Below are 6,005 nucleotides of genomic sequence, written 5' to 3'. Positions count from 1 at the left end.
GGGACACAGGCAGTTTGTGTGGTGACGGGTGTGCAGCGCCCGCATTGGCATCTCGCCTCTGCGGCCATTGCTGATCCCCAGCACCAGAGGGTGCAGAGTGGCAGCACCCTCCCTAACATGGGATGGGCAGAGCACAGGGCACTATTCCTGGGTAAGGTCTCTTCACGCAACAGCTCCCTGGTGCCACAGAGGTTACCTCTGATATTTACCTGGCATGGACCAGTCATGGGCTGACACCTCCCTAGTCCATCACCACTGACACCCATCAATGTTGTCACACACACGCACGCACATGCACACACACCATTGCTGACACCCCAAAAGTCCATCACCGCTGACACCCCATCATTGCTGTTGACACACACACTGCAGGAGCTGTGGGGGAAGCGGCGCGTGGGGCTCAGTGTGACAGCAACACTCGGGTGACGTGTCCATCGGATTCCGCCCCGCCCCCCGTTCCGCTAGACCGCGCTCTGATTGGCTGCCGCGCTGCGTTCGAACCCGTCGCGTCAGAGCGCGCCTCGCCAAAGCTTCCAGCAGGTCTGCTGCCAGCGCGGCAGATGGGGCTTCCCCGGCCACGCCCCCGCAGGCGCCGCCAGCCAATGGGAGGCGAGGCCGGTGGATATAAGTGCCCGTGTGGCCGGGCAGCGCAGGCAGTGGCTGAGCGCACCATGGGGCTGATCCTGGGCAGGCTGCAGGCGGCGCTGGGCAGTTTCTCCGGGCTGCAGGCTCGGATCCTGCTGCTGGGGTTGGACAATGCCGGGAAAACCACCATCACCTACCGGCTGAAGCTGGACGAGACGGTCAGCACCATCCCCACCCTGGGCTTCAACGTGGAGACGGTGGCGCCCGTCAGGAACGTGACCTTCACCCTGTGGGACGTGGGGGGCCAGGACCGGATCAGGGTCCTGTGGCGACACTATCACAGCAACACGGACGGCCTGGTGTTCGTGGTGGACGGCGCGGACCCTGAGCGGCTGGGGGAGGCGCGGCAGGAGCTGGAAGCCCTGCTGGAGGCGGAGGACCTGGCGGGGGTGCCGCTGGTGCTGCTGGCTAACAAACAGGACCTGCCTGGGGCCTGGTCCTGTGCCCAGCTGGTGGAGGAGCTGGGCTTGAGGAAGCTGCGAGGGCGCGAGTGGCACGCGCAGGGCTGCTGCGCGGTGAGCGGGCAGGGGCTGCCGGAGGCGCTGGAGAAGCTGGCGGAGCTGGTGAAGCGCTGTCGGAAGGCCCGGGGGCTGTAAGGGTGCCGGATGGAGAACGGGCCTTGATGCCAGCCTGTGTCGCCCACTTGGCACCTTTCCAAATGAGGGCTGGTGCCCTGCCTCCCCCATGCTGGAGAGATGCTCCCGCTAAATGGCCACATGCTGCATTGTCAGATCCTGCCTCCGAGCCGGTGCCTGCTGGAGCTGGGCCCATTGAGCAGCACAGTCTCCTGGGCCCCTTGTCCTGCCCCCCTGGCTGGAGCCGGTGGCTTGTACTTGGACTGGCAGAGCCTGGCTCTGTCCTGTGTCTGTGCAGCGGCTGGGGCCGGCTCCCTACCAGCGAACAGGCCACTCCGCACTGCGTACAGGACACTGCGGCCTGGTGGACACTGCTAGCAGCAGCCCCATGACAAGGATGGGGAGTGACCAGCTCTGGGGTGGGACATGAGGATTCTTGGGGATTGGGCTGCACAGGCCCATCCCCCTCCCAGTCTCCGCAGCTGCCTTGATGTCATCCAAAGGAGCTGTTAGGCACTCACCCATGGCAGAGACCCAGTTTGAGCCCGGAAGGATCTGCTGAAACTTGTCTCTGGGCTGTCCATGGCTGGTTAATGATCATTAAACATTGGCCAGCAAAGGTGGTGTCGGGCTCTTTGTTCCCCTTCTTCCTCCCTCCCCTCTGCATGGCAGGAGTGTGGGTGGGCTGGGCAGATTCCACCCTGAGGAGCTGAGCGTGGGGGTGGCCTCCTTCAATCCCTCCTGCAGCTTCTGCTGGGGAGGAGCTGGTCTAAGTAGGCTCAGTACAGCTGGATCCCTGTGCCGGCTCTGCCAAGCTCCCAGGCCTGGACAGTTCAGGGCTCGGTGCAGCCACGAGCGGGTCACACGCTGTCCTGGGGCCAGCAGGTGGGAGGGAAACCCCCACTGGGTTCAGTACAGAATTCCCTTGGCACTTGAGCCCCAGGTGATGTGGCTCATGGTATCGCTGGGGGAACCCACTGATCACCTTGCTGCATTCCCGTTTCTCCAGCTGGAAGGGATAGTCCGTACTGACTGACTGGGGTCATAGCATGTCGACGAAGGGCACTTGGTCCATGCCCAGATCCAGTGAGCATTGGGACTGGCTGGACCATGCAGCGAGCCCCAGAGATGCTGGACTAAAGGACCCTCTGGAGCCCTGAGCAGCTGAGCAAAGAGGGACCTGCCTCTCTGCTTCCAAACTCTGCCAGTTCCTGCTGGAGTTCCTTAAACAGCCAGTAGGTGCCAGCAGCTTCCGCCTTATCACCCTGCTGCTCCTGGGCAGATCCCAGCCTAGCACCCAACCAGAGGGGTGCAGGGAGGTGGGTACCACGGGGCCATGTGGCACATCTAGTCCAGTGTGCGGGGGAGGGAGGCACAGAGTGGGTTCTGTAGATCTCAGCAGGGAGGGGAACACGGTCCCCGCTCATGTGGTAGCACCCGGGCAGACCTTGACCTCTAGATGGGTGCCCATTTCATCAATTTCCTTGGCCAGGACCGATGGCACCTGGGCTACCCAGTGGCTTGATCCTCCAGTGCTGAGATGGGAGATGCCCCAGGTGCTGCAGGGCCTGGGGGGCAGGTTCCTGGGTGCTCTTCCCTACCCCCACCCCACCCCCCAGGCAGTGCTGGCCTCCAACGCCCTGGATTTCTCTGGGCTGGGCATTTCCTCCACACGCAGGAGAGATGGGCTCTGCTGGCAGAGTCTGTCCCAGGCTGGCCGGCGGGGGCAGTGCTGAGCTGCTAGCCAAGCAGCGACTGGTAGAGCCCTAGAGCGTGGGGCAGGGTGAATTCTGGGGGGCATTGGCAGAGGGGTCTGTTAGCTCCTGTGGCCTGGCCAGTCCTCCACACAAGCAGCTCTCTGCCCCTGCTTCCCCTAGGCTGGTCACTGCGGGGTGGGCTCCTTCACTTCCTGTCCCACACAGCTGTGGGGCACTCCTGTGGCACCAGCTTCCCCCAGCACGCGGCTCAGAGCCCCTGTAGCCTGTCATGCCCGAGCCAGGCCCCTGGTGTGTTCTGGGCTGGGCTTAGAGGAATCATCTGCCTGGCAGGCACCCTGGGCTTGGGCACCTTGGTAGGGTACCCGGCAGGCTGTGGGTTGTTTGCACCATGCTCGGCTGGGCGGGCAGCAGGGCCCTGGATGGGGGATGGGACCCGCTAGAGCCCAGAGATGGCCCCTGTGTCTTCCCCCCCTCTGATGCGGGGGAGGTCTGGGAATTGGGGGATGGAAGGTGGGTCGGGGGCCAAGGTGGGGGGGAAGCAGACCGCAAGGCATGCGGGGTGGGGGTTCTCGGCAGATAGGGAAGCTAGCAGCTCCCTAGTCATCTGTGCCTTCCAGCGGTGCCTCCCCCCGTGTCCTGGGCCGCCCCCAGACCTGGAACGGCCTGTTCTGTTGCTCTGAACTTCCCCAACAATATGAGTGGGATGAGGGGGGACGGGAGGCTCAGAAAGGAGCTGGGCTGAGCCTGCCATAGCCTGGCTGCCAGGTCCCGCTTCCCTCCACGGGCTGGGTATTAGCATTGCACCCTGTAGCAGAGACTGAGCGAACCCGCCCCAGAAGTGGCTGCATTTGGGGGCCGGGCGCAGCAAAGCCAGGCCCTAGCCAGTTGGCTGCCAAACCCTGGGCACTCGGTGGGCTGGACGGGCTTAGACCAAGTCCGTATTTATCCCCGGGGGCTATGTCTACGCTGGCGGGTTCTTGCTCAAGAATGGCCGTTCTTCCGCAGAGCGTCCATGCAGCCCGCCCGCTCCTGCGCAAGGTTTACAGTGAAGCGTGGGAAGAGAGGGATTCTTGCCCGTGAACTATGGAAGAGGCTGAACAAAGGAACTGGGGGGTTGGGGGAAGAGTCAGTCTTGGGCTGGAATCGTGGAGGAGCCAGTCTAAGGAGAGGGCTGGAATCCAGGGGCCTAGGGATCCCATCTCAAGGGGTCTGAGCTAGCCTGGTCCAGACGCCTGTAAACACATCACGGCTGTGCTGTGCTGTAGCCTGGAGGAGCAATAAAACCCCTCTGTTCTACCGGCCGGCGGAGTCTGTTCTTGCTGCTAGGGGGGTGCAGGAACGGGGGAACCCCGACTGCGTCGTCACAGCCCCAGGGGCTCGGGGCCCCCTAGGAATGGGCCGTGCTGCCCTCCGCTGCTGGGGCCGGAGCAGCTTCGCTTTGCCTCCCCCCCACTGCTATAACCTGAGCCCCAGCCCCTCCTCCACACCCTTGGCCACGGCCTTTGTGGCGCCCAGAGCAGGCCAGGGGCCAGCAGCCCCACCCGTCGCTCTGTGACCCCTGCCTGGCTGCAGCAGGAGGACCCGGCTGGAGCCCCGCCATGGCCATGAGATGGGCAAGGGCTGGGAGGCGCCAGCCTTGATGAGCTGCCCAAACCCAAACAGACGCCCGGCCCTGCGGCTCCTTATCAGCCCTCGGCAGCGTGGCCGGCGGGTTGTTGTGTCTGCACGGCCGCGCAGGGAACAGAGTGTGCGGAACGGGGCCGGGCCTGCTCCCTGCTGAGGCCTGCCACCCCAGCTCCCCGCCTGGCCTGAGGGCGGGTCCCCAGGAGTCACTGTACCCCTGCTCACGGGACGGGCCCAGCCCCTCCCCACCCCGCTCAGAGGAGCAGGGGGGCTGCATGGGGTCTCCCCCACGCCGCCTCAGCCCTTGAATGCTTTGTGTCCAGCACCAGCGGATGTCTCCCAGGGCCCAGCCCCTGGACCCACCTTGCCCACCGCCAGGGGTCAGCCACTAGGCTGTGCTCTGGGGGTCTGAGCCACGCCTGCCCCCGCAGGGACATAGACAGGGACTGTCTGGGCATCTCTGGCCCCATGGCCACCCCTCCCCTGAGACCTGCGGGCTGCCACTGAGCCCAGCTACAGTCCCTGGTTGCGCTCTGCTGTCATCTCCCACAGGAGCATTGCTGGGCACCTCGGCATCCCCCCGAACTTCTGCAGCCCCTCACCCTGCTATCCTGGCTTCCCGCCAAGTTCTGCTATCCCCCCTCCCCATTACCCAGTTCTGTCTCCTCCCTCCCCATCCCTGCCAATGCCCCTCTCCTGCTATCCTGGCCCCCCTAATTCTGCTATCCCCCTCCCCATTGCCCCAGTTCTGTCTCCTCCCTCCCCACCCCCGCCAATGCCCCTCTCCTGCTATCCCAATGCAGATTCCTCCCCCAGCTCTGTCAGTGCCCCTCCCCCACCAAGTATCCCAGCTCTGGCTCCCCCCACACTCTGCCAATGCCCCCCCCCCCCGCTCTCCGGACCCTCAGGCTCTCCCCCCGAGTTCTGCCAATGCCCCTCCCACATCAATTATCCCAACTCTGACTGCCTCCAGCTTTGCCAAGGCTCCCACCTCCAGCGATCCCAATTCTGGCTCCCTCCCCCCCGGTTGTCTCCCCACACACACTCTGCCTTGGCTCCCTCCTCAGTTTTGCCAGTGCCCCTCCCCGCATTATCCCAGCCGTAGCTCCCCCCCTCAAATCCGTGGGTGCCCCTCAAGCCCGGTCCATTCATTGATTTACCCACCCCTTGTACCCCTGCCCTGGGGTTTACTGCCTGGTCCCCTCTCCGCCCCCGCAGGGGTGGGCTGGGGCTGGCGTGTTGCAGGGGCGGGGGGGGGCAGCCTCGTTGCAACAAGCAGCTCGGGATCATGGTGACCGGACTGTCCGCGTGGGGCCAGGCCAGGCCAGCCCCCCTGCTCCGGCCAACGGTGCCCCTGCAGAGGGGGGCTCTCAGCCAGGCCTGGCCCAGCCAGCGCTGAGGGTGCTCAGGGCCCAGCCGGCAGGTCCCAGGGAGGAGTCGATGG

At 64.8% G+C, this 6,005-nt stretch overlaps 1 pseudogene; it reads left to right on the top strand.

Moving 5' to 3' along the window:
* Positions 1 to 609: 609 nt before the first annotated feature.
* Positions 610 to 2,250, top strand: LOC102450462 (uncharacterized; annotated as a pseudogene).
* The last annotated feature ends 3,755 nt before the right edge of the window (positions 2,251 to 6,005 follow it).

Source organism: Pelodiscus sinensis, chromosome 29 (assembly GCF_052426305.1).
Source record: "Pelodiscus sinensis isolate ZL-2025 chromosome 29, ASM5242630v1, whole genome shotgun sequence".
In the NCBI taxonomy this organism is placed as follows: domain Eukaryota; kingdom Metazoa; phylum Chordata; order Testudines; family Trionychidae; genus Pelodiscus; species Pelodiscus sinensis.
The sequence above is the reverse complement of the archived record's forward strand: the minus strand, read 5'-3'. Positions and strand labels throughout refer to the sequence as shown.